A 21,309-nucleotide genomic window follows, 5' to 3' on the forward strand; every position below is an offset into this window, starting at 1 on the left:
ATGCTTGGGGACAACAAGTTCTCCAAGCACACACCATCCTAATATATTGTTGTTCCTCCCTACACCACATGGACTACAGCCATTCAAGAGAGCACCTGTTGCCATTAGTTGATAGTACAAGAACAAAGGTTTTGGGCAAAAAATACAAGAGGGTAAAGAGGATGAACTTTATAAGCAGCAAGTGGTAATGCCCTGAATCTCACTGTCCATGAGGGTAATGGAAGCAGTAACAATCCAAAGTAAATTGGATAGGTACTTCAGTAAAATCAACTTGCAGGGCTAAGGGGGTACAAGCGGGGGAATGGGACTGACAGGATTGTCCTACAGAGTGCAGACATAGACTTCAGCCACAATATCTTTATGAATTGACTGACACCAATTGGTGGACCAGCAGATGGATAGTTACAGAATGGTCTGCGTAATGATTTTAGTTCAGTGTGAGTGACTAACTGAACCTTTGAGCTATTGGGGCATCACTTGCATCTTGAGTAGCAATGTGGCCAGCTGGTCTTTCTCCTTGCCATTGGAATCCCAATCAGGTGAGGGGATCTGAAGCGCTTGTTCGGCCCACATCGCTATTTCTCGCTGCTGTACAATGCAGTGCATCACAATTATCTTGGAGACTGTCATCTGCGAGTACTGAAGCATACTTCCAGACTTGTCCAGACTTGTCCAGGTACCTGATGCACAACTTGAGTATGCTGATGACTTGCTCGATGGTAAGATTGTAATATGGTTCCTTGTAGTACTCCTAATTCTCACTGATGAAGTTTTTTTTTTTAGGTGTCATCAGTCCAGCTTTGAAGGAGTTGTCCCTTTTCACCTGGCAGCCATCCTTACCGGATTGTTCCAGTTTGTAATGTGGGGGCTGTCACAACATGAAAGCACCATGGCAACTCCCAGGGAACTGGCTTCCAATTGCACAAACCTTTTCTTGTGAGTGCACACCAATTGTGTATTGATGTAATGCAATCCCTTGCAGCTGCCAAGTATACCTGGCTGATCGGGGAGTGCTCGGATTGCCATCTTTGTGCAGTCAATGACCTGTCGTACCTGTGGAAAGCCAGCCAGAGAGAGACAATCCCCAGTGCACGCTTATTTTGGCTGTTGTAATCACAGGGGAGGGGTTTATACCTCCCAGTCTTATTTGTCCATCACCTACCAACAATGGAACTCTTGCTATGTCTCCAGTGATGGCCTGCAAGGAACTGAATGTAAATAAGTTAAGGATGGTGCTGACTACACAACCACTGGTAATGAATAGCCATCCAGCAGATCTTCTTCTAGGTGGCTACAGATCTTTGCAATCAGCTTGACATCACATTACAATCTCAACATTCAGAAACACTGTTGCTCACATCTAAGAAACGGAGCCTTTGTGCACCTTTAGATTGAGCAGGGCCCTCAGTGAGCTTGTTTCCCGTGCTACTTCCTTCTCTGCTGGCTATCTGCAGCTCCCTCTGCAGCATAGCCTGGCTGCTGCAGGTCTCATTCTAGTCTCTTTCCCCAGTCCAATCGAAAGCAAGCATGATGTCACCCATTGTGACGTTCAATGTTTGAACAGCTCCAAATTCCCCAAATCACTCTCTCACAACATGCACTCTCGCCCTGGAGGGAACTGAGAAAGCAACTCGGAGGACGGAACTTTTAGTTAGATCAGGCTTCCATTCTGATAAAATGCCACACAATCTCATCTCCTTGCCTTGCAACTTTCCTGAGACCCCCCCTCCCGGGAACCTCCATGCTATACCAGTTAATTTCAATTCCAGCTCCCAAATGCATGGTAGGAATCTAATTTAAATGTGCTATTAAGCACCCTACCTCCCCGCAACAGGACCCTTAGAAGACCCAAATTCACTGCCATAAAAGTGCCTGGGTGTGTGTGCAGTGGGTTAGGATTGCACTCTAGAAATTTTCCATTTTGCCGCAACCCTCTCCCACCTCATTGTGGGCAGGCGAGTATCAAGGTCCTTTAGTCTGGTCTCTCTTTAACACACACTTTGAGAATTGGGAGTGCTACAAGGTGTCATAATATGCACCCATGCACATCATGAGGTAAAAGCAGGCAGTGACAGACACCCAGGTGAGCCAATCAACTTACAGAATAGAACATGACCAATCACCAGACAGAACACCAGAGGGGGGCTTCCTAACTATAAAACACACGAGGCATCAGCACTCCGCCTCTTTCCACTGGTGACAACTGTCGTGACAGTCAGGGTGTACATATCATAGAACATAGAACATAGAACAGTACAGCACAGAACAGGCCCTTCGGCCCTCAATGTTGTGCCGAGCAATGATCATCCCACTCAAACCCACGTATCCACCCTATACCATTCAACACCTTCTACACATGGATCAGAGCTAGCCTGGTCTAGATAGTTAATGTTAGTTTACTTAGAGGAGCAGAGAATCAACCCACAGGCAGTTGTGTGCTTCGTTGCTGAAGTTCAATAAATTTTATATTGAACCAACGGCCACATTTGGTGTATACTGGATCAGTTAACTGCATCGCGTGCAGTCTGTGTTACCCCAGGGTGCACAATACGACATGATGCCAGAAGTGGCTACTGCTTCTAAGTAACTTACCATCGAAAATTCATTGACGACCAGCAACTGCCTTCCAGTGGCTTGGAAAAGATCCCGGCACCTCCGCATCTCCGGGAACCTTGGCGCTAACTGGCGTGACTTCAAGCAGAAATTCAGTCTATACATTGAGGCCTCGGGCCTCAAAAGTGCCTCCGATGCCCGAAAAATTGCGCTGCTGCTGTCTACTGCGGGGGACCAGGCATCCAAATCTTCAATTCGCTCACTTTTGCCAACGGTGAGGACAAGACCAAGTTCCAGACCACCTTAGCCAAATTCGACAGTCACTGTGAGGTCGAGGCATACGAAAGCTTCGAGCGTTATGTCTTTCAGCAGCGCGTTCAGGGTAAGGACGAGCCTTTTCAGTCGTTTCTCACTCATCTTTGCATTCTAGTGCAATCCTGCAACTACAGTGACACCACTGACTCCCTCATCAGGGATCAGATTGCGTTTGGCGTCCACTCCGACACCCTGTGGGAGCAGCTCCTAAAAATAAAAAACATGACCCTGCTAGTGGCCATCGAAACGTGCAAAGTCCACGAACAGGCGAAAAGTCTCTATTCCCGCCTTAAGTCGGCAGAGCAGGACCAACTCGCCTCCCATGAGGCTGAGAGTGTACAGGCCATCGCCCGAATGCGGGGCCTGAGCTTCGATGAAGGTGGCCATTTTGTGCACTTTTCCAGGGGTCCCACGCATGCGCACCACGGTCGGGAAAACGGAGCAGCCGAAGACTACACTGCGCAGGTGCCAGTGGCGGCTGATCGCACTGCGCATGTGCGATGACACGCCAAGCATCACAACGTCGATGTGATGACGTGCCCCAACTGCGGCACCGCCCATTTAATGCGGCAATGCCCTGCAAGAGGCAGGCGATGTCTCAACTGCAAGAAGCATTGGTCATTATGCGGCTTTGTGCAGATCTGCACCTCCGACAGAGGGCCAGCGATACCAGTTCCAACGCAGATGAGTTCAAAGCGTGCAGCAAGGGCTGCTGGACTTGGAACCCAATCCCGTCACCGATCCAGAGTACGACTGCCCGGAGTCCCCATATCGAGTGGGCATCATCACCATGCATGACAAGGCCTCCTCGCATTCACCAACACACACCCATCCTTAATGTGGATTATGCGGACGAGTGGCGTGCCACAGTATAACTCAACGATCGTAGCATCCGGTTCAAGCTGGACACCGGTGCTTCGGCCAACCTAATATCCAAAGCAGATCTTGCTCGTATCCGAAGGCAACCTACCATCCCTCCGCCGGCCTGCCAGCTGCCCGACTACAATGGGAATGCCATCACGGCGTTAGGGTCCTGTCACCTGCATGTTTCCAACAAGGCCATCAAGGCCACTTTGCGGTTTGAGATTGTCAAGCCCGGCAAGGCTTCTCTGCTTGGTGCCCATGCATGCAAGCTACTCCATCTCGTCCACCGTGTACATGTCCTCTGCCAACAGCACTCTTCAAGCCGACATTGAGGAGCTACAATTGCAATACCCGGATGTGTTCAGTGGGATGGGTAAGCTGCCCTACCACTGTAAAATTCTGCTCAGGCCTGATGCCACGCCTGTCATCCATGCACCACGCCTGGTGCCGGCGTTCCGCAAGGACCGTCTAAAGGCACAGCTGCAGGAGCTCCAGGGTCAAGGAATAATATCCAAGGTGACGGAACCAACTGACTGGGTCAGCTCGATGGTCTGTGTCAAGAAGCCCTCTGGAGAACTGCGCATTTGTATCGATCCCAAGGATCTGAACCGCAACATTATGAGGGAACACTACCCGATCCCGAAGCGGGAGGAGTAACGAGTGAGATGGCGCATGCCAAATTCTTTACAAAGCTGGATGCATCGCGTGGCTTCCGGCAGATACAGCTGGACGAGTCGAGCAGGAAGCTCCGCACATTTAATCCATCCTTCGGAAGATATTGCTACAACCGCATGCCATTCGGCATTGTTTCAGCCTCTGAAATCTTTCATCGAAAAATGGAGCAAATGCTCGAGGGCATTGACGGTGTGCAGGTTTATGTTGATGACGTCATCATCTGGTCCACGAGCCCAGAGGAACATATTTCTCGTCTGCAACAAGTCTTCAGGTGCATACATGCCAACGGCCTGAAGTTAAATAAAACCAAATGCTCCTTTGGTACATCATCAAATAAGTTTCTGGGTGATCAGATCTCCCAGCAGGGCGTGCAGCCAGACCCGGACAAAATCAATACAATCAGCACGATGAAGACCCCAGAGAACAAGAAGGCAGTCCTCCGCTTCCTGGGGATGGTAAATTTTATGGGGAAGTTCATTCCCAACCTCGCGTCACACACCACGGCCCTCAGACACCTGGTGAAGAAGTCCACCACTTACCAGTGGCTGCCCGCACATCAAGCAGAGTGGCTTCAGTTGAATGCGAAGCTAACCACCACTCCTGTTTTAGCCTTCTTTGACCCAGCAAAGGAGACTAAAATCGCCACAGACACCAGGCAGGACAGCATTGGGGCGGTGCTCCTCCAGAAGGATGACACCTCGTCCTGGGCTCCAGTGGCCTACACGTCAAGGGCCATGACCCCAACTGAGCAACGATATGCTCAAATAGAGAAAGAATGCCTGGGCCTTCTCACTGGCATTGTGAAATTCCACTATTATGTCTATGGTCTCCCAACCTTTAAATTAGAGATGGACCACAGACCCCTAGTGCTCATTATATACAAGGACTTAAATGACATGACACCCAGGCTCCAGCACATTCTCCTTCGGATTGGTTTATTGTCATGTGTACCGAGGTACAGTGAAAAGTATTTTTCTGCGAGCAGCTCAACAGATCAACATCAACTTCGACTCCACAGGTATGATTTTGACCTGTTTTACACACCTGGAAAGGAGCTAATCATCGCGGATGCCCTGTCGCATGCCCTCACCTCGCCATGTGAGCAGGTAGACTTCATACACGACATTGAGGCGCAGGTGAAACTTTGTACCAGCACCCTCCCGTCATCCGACGAACGACTTGTCATCATTCAAGAAGAAACCGCCAAGGACCCTCTGCTGCAGCGGGTCAAACATCACCTCACGAATGGCTGGCAGAAAGGGCAATGCCCCCAATACTATAATGTAAAGGATGACCTAACTGTTGTCAAGGGGATCCTCCTGAAATTGGATCGCATCGTCATTCCACGCAGCCTCCCTTGGTGCTCACGCAGATACATGAGGGACAACTCAGTATTGAGAAGTGCAGACGCAGGGCCCGGCAGGCTGTCTATTGACCCGGCATCAATGAGGATATATGAAACACGGTCCTCAATTGCGCGACCTGCCAGCGCTTCCAGCCTGCTCAGCCCAAAGAAACGCTCCACCAGCATGAGATTGTGACCTCTCCGTGGTCTAAGGTCGGAGTGGATGTTTTTCACGCCAACGGACGTGACTACGTCTTGATAATTGATTACTTCTCCAGTTACCCCGAGGTAGTGAACCTGTCTGACTTAACATCCAGGACTGTCATAAAGGCCTGCAAAGAGGCATTCGCCAGGCATGGTATCCCGCTCATGGTCATGAGCGACAACGGTCCCTGTTTCTATAGTCAAGAATGGTCCAACTTCGCAAAGCAATACCACTTCCAGCACATCACCTCGAGCTCACATTACCCACAATCTAATGGGAAGATCAAAAAAGGGGTCTATATCGTGAAGCAGATGCTCTATAAGGCTGCGGACTCAGCTTCGGACTTTAATCTTGCTCTTCTGTCCAACGGTATGTCTCCGGCACAGCTCCTTATGAATCGTAACCTGCGGACGACTGTACCAGCCATTCATGTACCTGACCTGGATCACCTTCCAGTGCTGCAAAAGATGCAGCAGATCAGAACCCGGCAAAAGCTGACATATGATGCTCATGCTACGGATCTGCCCGTGCTCTCTCCGAAGGGCGCTGTTTGCATCAAGTTGCCTGGTGGAGGCTGGTCAGCTCCAGCTATTGTTGTTCGAAAGGGTCACGTTTGTGGTTCGCATGGCTGATGGATCTATTGTAATGCACAACAGAAAGGCATAACGCAAACTTGCCTGCCCACCACCGTATCTCACTTTCCCAGATGTCGTTCTGCCCTATCCGGACACCTCGCTCCACGAGGCCACCAATCTGGCTGCATGCTAACCGGTCAAGACACCATCATCCCCATCTCCACCTCTCAGGCGGTCCACAAGAATCCGACGACAGCCTCAACGACTGGACTTATAAATAGTTCCTTTGTATATATGCTGTTATGTTTCTGCACGCTAGACACTTACAGGTACGTATCCATTCACTCACCAATTGCTGTATATAGTTACTTTTGTAAATATGTCGTATACGCTCCAAGCAGCCGACAATTTTTTAAAAAGAGGGGGAATGTCATAATATGCACCCATGCACATCATGAGGTAAAAGCAGGCAGTGACAGACACCCAGGTGAGCCAATCAACTTACAGAATAGAACATGACCTACATGACATGACAGAACACCAGAGGGGGGTTTCCAACTATAAAACACACGAGGTATTAGCACTCTGCCTCTTTCCACTGGTGACAACTGTAGTGACAGTCACTGTGTACAAATCATTCAACACCTTCTACACATGGATCAGAGCTAGCCTGGTCTAGATAGTTAATGTTAGTTTACTTAGAGGAGCATTGAATCAACCCACAGGCAGTTGTGTGCTTCGTTGCTGAAGTTCAATAATTCTTATATTGAACCAACGCCTACGTTTGGTGTATACTGGATCAGTTAACTGCATTGTATGCAGTCTGTGTTACCCCAGGGTGAACAACACGAACCAAGGAACCATATTACTGTTGAGCAGACTATTCCTAGGAATAAAAGAACAACAATATTCCTGTGTCATCACTTTCTAGTGACTCTTGTTGGAAAACATGCTTCTGTGGAAATGGGTGAAGTAAATTAAGGTATTCTCGTTCTTAATTTGCCCCTGGAACTAAACCTTTTCTCATTGTAAGAACAGAAAAGTGAAAATTAGAGGAGGGAAAAGGGAAATAAGAAGAACTGGTGACTGGCCAGCCTAAATAATGCAATACCCAAACACTAATTATTAATTGAAGTTAAATGTAGACTTAATTTTTTGCCAGTTATCCCCAAGCTCTACACATTTGTTTGAATGTTCCTGCAGTATTCCTTTCACAACTGGGATTTGAATCCTTCTCACTTACTAAAGGGCAAAGGAACTGATATCAGTGAAACAAGCCAAACTCAGGTACAAAGGGATGTGGAAATTCCAATACCGAAACTGTAAAACACAAATTAGATTTGAATATAAAAGAATCATGCCGTAATATCACTAAATTCTGTACGATTAATGCAAAACAAAGTCAAAGGTGCTCAACAGATAAATCCTGGATAAAAGCAAATTACTGTGGATGCTGGACTATGGAAGGAAACCGGAGCACCCGGAGGAAACCTACGCAGACACGGGGAGAACGTGCAGACTCTGCACAGACAGTGACCCAGCAGCGAATCGAACCTGGGACCCCGGCGCTGTGAAACCACAGTGCTAACCACTATGCTACCGTGCTGCCCAAGTGGGGCCTCACGGTAGCATGGTGGTTAGCATCAATGCTTCACAGCTCCAGGGTCCCAGGTTCGATTCACGGCTGGGTCACTGTCTGTGTGGAGTCTGCACGTCCTCCCTGTTTGTGCGTGGGTTTCCTCCGGGTGCTCCGGTTTCCTCCCACAGTCCAAAGATGTGCGGGTTAGGTGGATTGGCCATGCTAAATTGCCCGTAGTGTAAGGTTAATGGGGGGATTGTTGGGTTACGGGTATACGGGTTACGTGGGTTTAAAGTAGGGTGATCATTGTTCGGCGCAACATTGAGGGCCGAAGGGCCTGTTCTGTGCTGTACTGTTCTATGTTCTATGTTCTAAGTGTCTGTATGATGCCAGGTATGTAGGCCATACATCCCAACAACTTCTGGATAGTGTCAAACAGCATGTTCCTACAGCTGTTCACAACAGTCAAAGCACTGACCATACTCAATCAGCCCGTGCTTGCAAAACTCAAAACACAGTATCCGACATTAAATGTGATTCCGCAATAGAACAACACTTGTTAAACAATCCTCATTGTGCAAAGCATTGTACTAACAACCAATTTAAGATTATCAGGCTGGCTTACAGTGTGCACATGCTAGAAGCTACATATACTCACACATCCTGCCATTTGAAAACACAAAGAGCATGTCCATGCATTGCACTTTTTTTTCAACTAAGCAAAAGCTTGGCGACAGCCATTTCCTGATTCATTTCTCATGACCTATCAGTTGACTTGACTGGTTTGAATTTAAACATTAGCTTGGCACTGTTGCCTGGTGAATTCTCCATGGCAATACTTCTAACAATCAAAGTTCATTTGCCAACCAATCATCACTCTTTTCTCATGCAGTATTCATTTTTTAAAAATTACTTTATCAGACTTTCAAAGCCAGAGCTCACAGTGTGGACAGGGGCAAACCCCTAATCCAGCTCCTTGCCTGCCCCAAAAACCAATTCAAATTGAATCCAATTCATGGTCCCCACGTGAGAGACATACCAGATCCAGGCATTACACCTGACCTCACGCTCATCTTAGCCAAAAGGCAAAGAAGCGATCCCATGCAGTATTGTTTCCTTTGAGATTTGGTATTCTTGCAAATCTGTTCTGATGAATGCTAGATGAAAAGCTTTGACAATGTGAGTCAGCAATACTCATGTTCTGTACTACCAAATGACTATTTAAATCAAGCAGTTTTAGTTACACTATAAAATTAATACAGCACTTTTATCTCCCTTATACAAACTTCACTGCGTAATCTCATCCTTGCCCCCTCTGATTTGGTCCTTACACCCTCCACAGCAGCCCAAAAATGAAAAGATTCTGAAACGGTGTGGGGAGGGTGTGGGGTGGTGGGGTGGTGGTGGTGTGGGGGGGGGGGGGGGGGGGGGGGGGGGGGGGGGGGGGGGGGGGGGCAGAAATCATGGTTGGATTACTGTCAGACAGCTTTTGGTGCATTCTTGGATTGGGCAGTGCCAACATGGTAAATCATGCTTAACAAATCTACTGGAGTTTTTTGAGGATGTAGCTGGTAAGATAGATAGGGGGCAATGAGTGGGCATTGGAATATTTGGACTTTCAGAGCGCTTTTCATTAGGTCCCCCTTCAGAGGTTAATGGATGAAATTAAAGCACATGCTAATGTATTGACATGGATCGAGAATTGATTGACTGACAGGAAACAGAGAGTGGGAACAAATGGGTCTTTTTGTGAGTGGCAGGCGGTGACTAGTGGGGTACCGCAAAGGTCAGTGCTTGGGCCCCAGTGATTCATGATATATATTCTACATATATATCAATAAATTACCCGAATGAGGGAACCAAATGTAACATTTCCAAGTTTGCTTTTGATACAAATGTGGTGGAATTGTGAGTTGTGAGGAGGATGCAAGGTGATTTAGATAATTGAGTGAGTGGGAAAACACATGGCAGATGCAGTACAACGTGCCTAAATGTGAAGTTAGACACTTCTGCGAATTATCTCAATTGGAAGTATGGATGTACAAAGTGACCTGGTGTACTTTGACACCAGTCAATGAAGGTGATGAGGCAGGTGCAGCAAGCAATTAGGAAGGCAAATGATATGTTGGCCTTCTTTGCAAGAGAATGTGAGTTCTGAAGTGTAGATGTCTTATTGCAGTTATACAGGGCCTTGGTGAGACCACATTTGGAGTATTACATGTAGTTTTGATATCCCGACCTAAGAAAGGATATACTTTTCATCGAGTGCAGCAGAGCTTCACTAGGCTGATACCAGAATTGGCAGGACTGTCCCATGAGGAGAGATTGGTTCAACTCGGCCTGTATTCACTGGAGTTTAGAAGGATGAGAGGAGATCAGATTGACACATATACAATCCTAACAGGGCTGGACAGACTAGATGCAGAGAGGATGGTTTCCCTGGTTGGGGAAACTAGAACCAGGGCACACAGCCTCAGGATACGGGATAAACCATTTAGGACTGAGATGAGGAAAAATGTCTTCACTCAAATGGTAGTGAACCTGTGGAATTCTCTACCACAGAAGGCTGTGGGGGACAAGTCACTGAATGTATTCAAGAAAGATAGATAATTGTTTAGATTTTAGTGGCATCAATGCAACTGGCATTGAGGATCAGCCAAGCTCGAAGGGCTGAATGGCCTTCTCCTGCCCCTAGTTTCTATGGTGGGAGAACATTGAATGGGAGAGGAATGGGCAGCAATAGAACATAGAACATTACAGCGCAGTACAGGCCTTTCGGCCCTCGATGTTGCGCCGTCCTGTGAAACCCCTCTAAAGTCCCTCTACACTATTCAATTATCGTCCATATGCCTATCCAATGACCATTTAAATGCGTTTAGTGTTGGAGAGTCCACTACTGTTGCAGGCAGGGCATTCCACGCCCTTACTACTCTCTGAGTAAAGAACCTACCTCTGACATCTGTCCTATATCTATCTCCCCTCAATATAAAGCTATCTCCCCTCGTGCTGGACATCACCATCCGAGGAAAAAGGCTCTCAATGTCCACCCTATCTAATCCTCTGATCATCTTGTTTGCCTCAATTAAATCACCTCTGAACCTTCTTCTCTCTAACGAAAACAGCCTCAAGTCCTTCAGTCTTTCCTCATATGATCTTCCCTCCATACCAGGCAAAATCCTTGTAAATATCCTCTGTACCCTTTCCAGTGCTTCCACATCCTTCCTATAATGCGGCGACCAGAACTGATGATGAGTTAAGGTGATAATATATTAGGAGATGAGCTCTCAGCGCCAACTTGAATATTGTTTCAAATTCTGGACATGCATTTTAGGAAGGATAGAATCATAGAATTCCCACAGTGCAGAAGGAGACCATTCAGCCCATCGAGTCTGCACAGACTCTCAGAAAGAGCACCCTACCTTGGCCCACTCCCCCGTCCTATCCCCGTAACCCCACCTAAACAGCACATTTTTTGACACTAAGGGGCAATTTAGCATGGTCAATCCACTTAACCTGCACATATTTGGACCATGGAAGGAAACCAGAGCACCCGGAGGAAACCCACGTAGACATGGGGAGAAAGTGCAAATTCCACACAGTCACCCAAGGCTGGAATTGAACCCAGTCCTTGGAGCTGTGAGGCAGCAGTGCTAACCACTGTGCCACCCATAGGCCCATAGAGGATGTCACAGCCCTGTAGCAGATACAGAGGAGATTCACCCATATGGTATCAGGGATGCGGAACTTTGGACTTGGTTATGTGAATAGATTGGAGAAAGTGGAGTGGTTGTTCTTAGAGCAAAGAAGGCTAAAATGTGATTTCATAAAGTTGTTCAAAATGATGTAGAATTTTCAGAGTGTAAGGAGGAAGATGTTGATTTCATTAGCAGGTGGGTTTGTATCCAGAGGGCACAGATTTAAGATAAAATGAACTAATGAACTAGGATAGAGATGGTTCAGGGTTTTTTCATGCAATCAGTTGTTGAAAGTAATGCATTGCCTGAAGGGGTGGTGGAAACAAATTAAATAATATCATTCAAAAGGGAATTGGAAAGGGGGAAATATCAGGTTCTAGGGAAAGAGCAGGTGAATGAGGCTAAATGGATAGCTCTCAACAATCCAGCACAGGCAAGAATGGGACATATGGGAATCATCTCCTTCTGTGCTGTATGAATCTATGTACCCACAACCCCACTTACTGATGATGATAATCTTTATTGTCACAAGTAGGTTTACATTAACACTGCAACAAAGTTACTGTGAAAAGCCCCTAGTCGCCACACACCGGCGCCTGTTCAGGTACATGAGGGAGAATTCCGAATGTCCAATTCACCTAACAATCACGTCTTTCGGGACTTGTGGGAGGAAACCGGAGCACCCAGAGGAAACCCACGCAGACACGGGGAGAACGTGCAGACTCCACACTGTCAGTGACCCAAGCCGGGAATCGAACCTGGGACCTGGAGCTGTGAAGCATCAGTGCTAACCACTGTGCTACACACTATTTATCCATCTGAAGAACATTAGTGATGTTTCTTGACATGGGTTCAGCATGGACTGAGTGTTGGTTTCCTAATACTGCATGCTAATGTGGAGACTGGATGGGGATAAATGGCCTTCCTCTTGATGGAACCATCAATTCACTAGACATGTGCTTTCAGATATGAACAGTGGTTTTAATCTACTTACTTTAGAGCCAGCCTGTTACCCGTTGAACTCACGATGAACTCATGCTGGCTCTGGACACGGTTATTTATACAGCAGTCTAGGGGAGGAGTCATGGGCGGAGCCAAGGGTGGAGCCCTGTACAAACTCCTGAGCATTCCCAGAACTACTCCCCCTAGTGGTCGGATAACGCTACTGCCCTTACAATAGTATTGGTTAATACAGTGTGAATTACCAAGTTACATTCTCCACATTCACCCCCTGCAAAAAAAAATCAAGTCCAGCAGGGGTGGTGGTCTACAAAGTAAGTCTGTCCGGTGGTCGAATTGTCCGCTGTGATCTGCGGAGCACCGGGGTTGCAGCCTCTTGCGGTGGCTGGATGGGTGTTGTGCGCTGGGGTACAATGGCGAACTCCAGGGAGGGTTGTGTCCGAGCTTCATACTCTTCTGGTTCGGCCGGGGACTGGGGGCGGTGAGGGCTGGCCGGCGAGGGTGCACGGAACTGGTGGAGCGAGCTCGTGGGCTCGGGAGCGCGAGGGGGCGGCAGCATGGGGTGTAGGGTGAGGGGTCCTTCTGTGGGGGTAGAGGGGGAGCTAGATCCGGCGGGTGCCAGATCCCAGAGGGATACTGTGTCCTGGCGGCCGTCAGGGAACTCGACGAAGGCGTACTGGGGGTTGGAGTGGAGCAGGCGCACCTTCTCAACAAGGGGGTCGGTTTTGTGCGCCCTGACGTGTTTCCTCAGTTGTACCGGGCCCTGTATTCTCAGCCATGCCGGAAGTGAGACCCCCGTGGTAGTGCCCCTGGAAAAAATGAAGAGCCTCTCGTGAGGGGTCTGATTGGTTGCTGTGCATAGGAGGGACCTAATAGCGTGGAGCGCGTCTGGGAGGACTTCCTGCCACTGGGAGACTTGGAGCTTTCTAGACCGGAGGGTCAGTAGAACGGTCTTCCAGACCGTCGTGTTCTCCCTCTCCACCTGCCCGTTCCCCCTGGGGTTGTAGCTGGTAGTCCTGCTCGAGGCAATGCCCTTGTCGAGCAAGTACTGACGCAGCTCGTCGCTCATGAAGGACGAACCCCGGTCGCTGTCTACGTAGCTGGGGAAACCAAACAGGGTGAAGATACTATGCAGGGCCCTAATGACTGTGTGGGAGGTCATGTCGGGGCACGGGATAGCAAATGGGAAACGGGAGAACTCATCTACGACATTTAGAAAGTAAACGTTCTTGTTAGTTGAGGGGAGAGGCCCTTTGAAATCAATCGCGAGGCGTTCAAAGGGCCTAGAAGCCTTGACCAGGTGGGCCCTGTCTGGTCTACAGAAGTGCGGTTTGCACTCCGCACAGATCGGGCAGTCCCTGGTGACCGCTTTTACCTGCTCGTTGGAGAAAGGCAGGTTTCGGGCTCTGATGTAGTGGGCGAGCCGGGTGACCCCCGGGTGGCAGAGGTCGTTGTGGATGACTTTCAGTCGGTCAATCTGCGCGCTGGCGCATGTCCCGCGGGATAGGGCATCCGGAAGCTCGTTGAGCTTCCCGGGTCGATACTTAATACCGTATTTATAGGTGGAGAGTTCGATCCTCCACCGAAAAATCTTATCATTTTTTATTTTGCCCCTTTGCGAGTTATCAAACACAAAGGCAACCGATCGTTGGTCGGTGATGAGGGTGAACCTCCTACCTGCGAGGCAGTGCCTCCAGTAACGAATAGCCTCCACAATGGCTTGTGCTTCTTTCTCGACTGAGGAGTGTCGGAGTTCTGAAGCGGAGAGGGTATGGGAGAAAAATGCGACTGGTCTCCCTGCCTGATTTAGTGTGGCTGCTAGAGCTACCTCTGAGGCATCGCTCTCAACCTGGAATGGAGTGGATTCATCCACCGCCCGCATGGCCACTTTGGCGATGTCCTCCATGATGTAGTTGTAGGCCTGGCGTGCCTCAGCTGACAGGGGAAATTGTGTGGCCTTAAAGAGTGGGCGGGCTTTGTCCGCATATTGAGGGACCCACTGGGCGTAGTAGGAGAAGAAGCCCAAGCACCGTTTGAGGGCCTTGAGGCAATGGGGGATGGGGAGTTCTAAGAGTCGGGGTCTGGGCCCAGGACTCCGTTTTCCACCACGTAGCCGAGGATGGCCAGTCTGTTTGTGCGGAAAACGCATTTCACTTTGTTGTAGGTGATGTTTAATTTCTGTGCCGTCTGGAAAAAGCGGTGGAGGTTGGCGTTGTGGTCCTGCTGGTCATAGCCGCAGATGGTGACATTGTCCAAGTACGGAAACGTGGCCAGCAGCCTGTACTGGTCCACCATTCGGTCCATTGCTCATTGGAACACCGAGACCCCATTAGTGATGCCGAAGGGGACCCGGATTAAATGGAAGAGGCGGCCATCGACCTCGAATGCCGTGTAGTGGCGGTCCTCCGGGCGGATTGGGAGCTGGTGGTATGCAGACTTCAGATCCACCGTGGAAAAGAGCCGATACTGGGCGATCTGATTTACCACGTCTGAAATCCTGGGGAGGGGATACGCGTCGAGGAGCATAAATCTATTTATGGTCTGACTATAGTCGACAACCATGCGGAATTTTTCCCCGGTCTTAACGACCACCACCTGAGCTCTCCAGGGACTGTTGCTGGCCTCTATAATCCCCTCACTGAGAAGCCTTTGGACCTCCGATCTGATAAATACCCTATCCTGCAGGCTATACCGCCTGCTACGAGTGGCTACGGGTTTACAGTCCTGTGTGAGATTGGCAAAGAGGGGAGGGGAGGAGATTCGCAGCATAGCGAGGCTGCAGATAGTGAGTGGGGGCAGGGACCCGCCGAAGCTGAGGGTGAGGCTCTTAAGGTTACATTGAAAATCTAGGCCTAATAAGAGTGGCGCGCAGAGTTCGGGCAAGACGTAGAGTTGGAATTTTGCATAGCTAGCGCCTCGGATTGTGAGTGTCGCGGCGGTGCGCCCCTGGATCTGGACAGAGTGGGAGCCTGAAGCGAGAGAGATAGTTTGCCGCACGGGGAAAACAGGGAGCGAACAGCGTCTTACAAGATCTGGGTGTATGAAGCTCTCAGTACTCCCGGAGTCGAAAAGGCATGGCGTGCTGTACCTGTTGATTTGGACCTCTGCCATCGAGTTTCGCAGATGCTTCGTGCGCGATTGGTCCAGGATGACTGCGCTGAGTTGCGGGTAGTCGACGGCTCGATCAGCTGTGCTGGAGTGGCCCCGTGATGACTGTCCTCTGAGTTCGTAGTCGTACTCTTCCGAAGAGTTGTCCGAGCGTGGAGATGCAGGTCAGACCCGTGGATCGCAAGTGGCGGGCGGCGAGGAAGATGGCGTCCAAGATGGCGGCCCCCATGAATCGCACATGGCCGGCCGCATGGTGGAGGTTTTCCAAGCTGGCGGCCCCCATGGATCGCATGTGGCGGGAGGGGGTGCGGTCGGGGCATAGGCCGCAGCGTTTCGGGCCCCGCGGGCCTGCGGGTGTGGGGAGCGATTACTTCGTGCCACTGGGGAGTTGGAAGCTGGGGCCCTTTTTGCGAGGCACACTCTCGCGTAGTGGCCTTTCCGCCCGCAGCTGCTGCAGGTCGCATTGCGGGCCGGGCAGTGCTGCCGCGGGTGCTGATTCTGGCTGCAGAAATGGCAGGCTGGGGCAGCATAGTGGCTGGCTGGGGCAGCATGGTGGCTGGCTGGGGCAGCATGGTGGCTGGCTGGGGCAGCATGGTGGCTGGCTGGGGCAGCATGGTGGCTGGGCGGCTGCGTGGCACAGACCTGCTGGTGTCGCTGGTCGGGGGCCCATGATTGGGTCGCGGGGTCCGCGGGGAACGAGGAGAGGCTGCGGAAAGAGACCTCTATCATGGTAGCAATTTCCGCAGTTGTTTCTAAGTCTTGGGCCCCCTTTTCCAGCAGTCTTTGGCGCACAAAATTAGACCTGAGGCCCGCTACAAAAACGTCGCGTACAGCAAGTTCTCTATGTTCAGCCGCGGTAACCGCTTGATAGTTACAGTCATTTGATAAATTATTGAGCTCTCTTAGAAATTCGGCGAGTGATTCTGTAGGCCGCTGGCGGCGAGTCGTGAACACATGGCGTGCGTAAACTTTGTTAATGGGCCTTACATACATCTTATCGAGTATCGCTAGCGCTGCAGTATATGAACCGGCCAGTGGCGTGCAGAGGGGGGGGGGCCGACGGTGCATTGGCCCCGGGCATCCATTGGATGGGGGCATCAATCAGAGGCTATTGCTCTCCCCAATGTCACCCATATGCCTAAATTTTTCCACCTGAATTTAATAAATTCAGTGACTACCGACATGTACCTTGTGTCAGGGTGAGGTGACTGCGCTCCCAGACTCCCCCGCGGTGGGGAAACCGCTCTATCCGCCGCGCGGGCGGGCGGCCCGGGACTGCGCATGTCCAAGGGAGGGGGAGCTCCTCACATGCAGGGAAAGGCCCCACCCCCTGATCTGCGTGCTGAGATGTTGACCAATGAAAAAAGATTGAGGACCGGAGGGACTGTGGTTCTCCAGCCAATCAGAGCTCCTCACATGCAGGGAAAGGCCCCGCCCCCTGATCTGCGTGCTGAGATGTTGACCAATGAAAAAAGATTGAGGACCGGAGGGACTGTGGTTCTCCCGCCAATCAGAGCGCGGGTTTTGTGTGAGTGATAATTGAGCTTTCACACCGACGGAATCTTCCTCCTGTCTCCAACAACTGTGAGTAAAACACTTTCTTTTCTCCCCCTTTCCATTTCTTTTTTCATTCTGACCATCAATTGGTCACTTGCAGCAACTGAAGGGAAAGGAAGTGAATCCAGGGAGGGTTCAGACTCTGGAAAGCTTGGCCCAGGTCTCTCTCTTAAAAATATTGACATCCTTTGCTCCCTCAGTTTGACACATGAAATGAAATGAAAATTGCTTATTGTCAGGGGCTGTTTAGCACAGGGCTACATTGCTGGCTTTGAAAGCAGACCAAGGCAAGCCAGCAGCACGATTCGATTCCTGTAACAGCCTCCCCAAACAGGCGCTGGAATGTGGCGAATGCGGAATGTGACAATAAGCGATTTTCATTTCATAAGTAGGCTTCAAATGAAGTTACTGTGAAAAGCCCCTAGTATTGACCAGGACACGGGGGTAACTCCCCTGCTCTTCTTCAAAATAGTGGCTGCGGGATCTTCAACATCCACGTAATAGGGACAGACAGAGCCTCAGTTTAACAACTTATTTGAAAGAAGGCTGTTCTGACAGTGCAGCACTCCCTCAGTTCTGAGTGTGATTAGGGATTCAGTCATTCACCCCAACTGCTGACACACCAGCGAGTTCACTCTGGGGAGAGGCTGTTCACCTGCTCTGTGTGCGGGAAGAGATTCTCTCAATTAACCAACCTGCTGACACACCAGAGAGTTCACTCCGGGAAGAGGCCGTTCACCTGCAGTGTGTGTGGGAGGGGATTCACTCAGCCATCCATCCTGCGGAGACATCAGTGAGTTCATACAGGTGAGAGACCATTCACTGCTCTCTGCACACAACGGTTTAGAACATCATCTACATTGAAATGAAAATCACTTATTGTCACAAGTAGGCTTCACTGAAGTTACTGTGAAAAGCCCCTAGTCGCCACATTCCGGTGCCTGTTCAGGAGGCTGGTACGGGAAGTTATATTCAAAATGTTTTCCTTTCTCATAATATTTCTCGGTATATTAGGCCTTATACTTGAGTCTTTGGGGCATACAATCAAGATTTGCCCCGGGCATCACCAGACCTCTGCACGCCACTGGAACCGGCCGAGTTTAGTTGCGTAGAGATTCTGTGGCTCACCCTCCCGTGCAGTAGACTTAACTTCTGTTCGTCAGTTGTTTCGGCTGTGCTCGCTTCTGCCAGGTAGGCCTTAAAATGCCGCAGCCAGTGGGAGAAGATTTATTTTGCCTCTGCATCCTGTGGGTCGAGTTCCAGGCGTACAGGATTGAGGGCTGATTCCATGATCGATCCTGACTGTTCTTAAGTAGATTAAATTGATAGAACCATCAATTCACAAGACACGTGCTTTCAGATATGAACAGTGGTTTTAATCTACTTACTTCAGAGCCAGCCTGTTACCCGTTGAACTCACGATGAACTCAGGCTGGATCTGGACACGGTTATTTATACAGCAGTCTAGGGGGAGGAGTCGTGGGCGGATCCAAGGGTGGAGCCCTGTACAAACTCCTGAGCATTCCCAGAGCTACTCCCCCCAGTGGTCGGATAATGCTACTGCGCTTACAATAGTATTGGTAAATACATTCACCACACCTCTATGCTTTGAGAGTCCACATACAGCATCCAACACCCCAACTGGACCTTTGTTTACCTATTCTTAGTACTTTGAGTCCCTCCATGCCAACATCGTCGCTGGGCTACCAGGGAAGCAAAGGCCAAGACGTCAGCCTGTTTCTCCTCCTGGACTCCTGGGTCCTCCCGAAACCCCAAAAATTGCCACCTCAGGACTCATTGCTACCCTAGTTTTCAATACCCGGGACATGGCGTCCGCGACTCCCTGCCAGTACCCACTTAGTTTAGGACATGCCCAGAACATGTGTACATGGTTCGCTGGTCCTCCGGCACATCTGGCACATTTGTCCTCCAGCCCAAAGAATTTACTCATCCGGGCCACCGTCATGTGGGCCCGGTGAACCACCTTGAACTGGATCAGACTGAGCCTAGCACATGTTGCGGTCGTGTTTACTCTACTTAAAGCGTCTGACCATATGCCGTCCTCTATCTCCCCCCCGAGCCCCTCCTCCCACTTAAGCTTCAGTTCTTCGGTCTGTGCCTCCTCTGATCCAATTAGATCTTTATAACCAGTTATTATATTTCATATTTTGTTATTTTTTTTAATGTTGGGGTGTATCCTTCTCCTCTAAATATGTGTATATATATATATGTTTCTTATTCTGTGTACATAACGGTAATTATACCTTGTTCAAAAACCCAATAAAAACATTTTTAAAAAATAAAATAAATAATTGTCGGAGACACTCCCCTCTCCCACCTCTCCTCTGGAAACTACCCTGTCCTGCATCCCCCTTGGTGGGAGGCGTGGGAAGGATGGTACCAATCTGTGTACGAAATCCCGCACCTGCAAGTACCTGAAATCATTCCTCCTCGCCAGCCCGAACTTCTCCTCCAACACCCTCATGCTCAGGAAGCTCCCTTCCAGGAACAGATCGCCCATCCTCGCAATCCCCGCCTTACGCCATGGTTGGAACCCACCGTCCATATTCCCTGGGGCAAATCGGTGGTTATCGCAGATTGGGGACCAAACTGATGCTCTCACTTCCCCTATATGCCTCCTACACTGGCCTAGATCCGCAAAGTCGCCACCACTATAGGGCTGGTGGAGTATCGTGCCGGCGGGAGCGGCAGAGGCACCGTAACCAAGGCTGCCAAACTGACGGCCCTGCACGAAGCAGCCTCCATCCGCTCCCAAACCGACCCCGTACCCACCATCCATTTCCTTACCATGGCTATGTTAGCTGCCCATTAGTAGTTGCTAAAGTTCGGCAACGCCAGCCCCCCTCCCTTCGGTTCCTCTCGAGCATCGCCTTCCTTACCTGTGGGGACTTTCCCGCCCTAACAAATCCCAGGATAATTTTATCTAGCCTCTTAAGGAAGGACCGCGGAATGAAAATGGGGAGGCACTGAAATATGAACAAGAATCTCGGGAGAATCGACATCTTCACTGTATGCACTCTCCCCGCCAATGGCAGCAGGAGCACATCCCATCTCCAGAACCCGTCCCTCACTTGCTCCACCAACCGGGACAAGTTTAGCTTATGCAATTTACCACAGTCTCGCGCTACTTGTATCCCTAAATATCTGAAGCTTTCCCCTACCAGCCTGAACGGCAGCCCCCTCAGCCTACTCTCTTGACCTTAGGGGCAGCACGGTAGCTTTGTGGATAGCACAATCGCTTCACAGCTCCAGGGTTCCAGGTTCAATTCCGGCTTGGGTCACTGTCTGTGTGGAGTTTGCACATCCTCCCCGTGTGTGCGTGCGATTCCTCCGGGTGCTCCGGTTTCCTCCCACAGTCCAAAGATGTGCGGGTTAGGTGGATTGGCCATGATAAATTGCCCTTAGTGTCCAAAATTGCCCTTAGTGTTGGGTGGGGTTACTGGGTAATGTGGATAGGGTGGAGGTGTTGACCTTGGATAGGGGGTAGGGTGCTCTTTCCAAGAGCTGGTGCAGACTCGATGGGCCGAATGCCCTCCTTCTGCACTGTAAATTCTATGTAATCTCTCGCCTGCACTACCCACATCTCACTCTTTGCCATGTTCAATTTATATCCTGAGACCCGACCAAATTCCCTCAGGGTTTCCATGATTCCGTCCATCCCTGCCATTGGGTCTGACATGTATAACAGCAGGTCATCCGCGTATAACGAGACTTTATGTTCCACTCCCCCCCCGAACTAGCCCTTTCCAGTCCCTTGAAACTCTCAGAGCCATTGCCAGCTGTTATCCCTGCTCTCCGGGGGCATCATAATCACATTGAGCATCTCCTTAGATTGGCCATCAGTTGCCTGCCCTTTA

This window comes from Scyliorhinus canicula, chromosome 3 (genome assembly GCF_902713615.1).
Source record: "Scyliorhinus canicula chromosome 3, sScyCan1.1, whole genome shotgun sequence".
Lineage (NCBI taxonomy): Eukaryota > Metazoa > Chordata > Chondrichthyes > Carcharhiniformes > Scyliorhinidae > Scyliorhinus > Scyliorhinus canicula.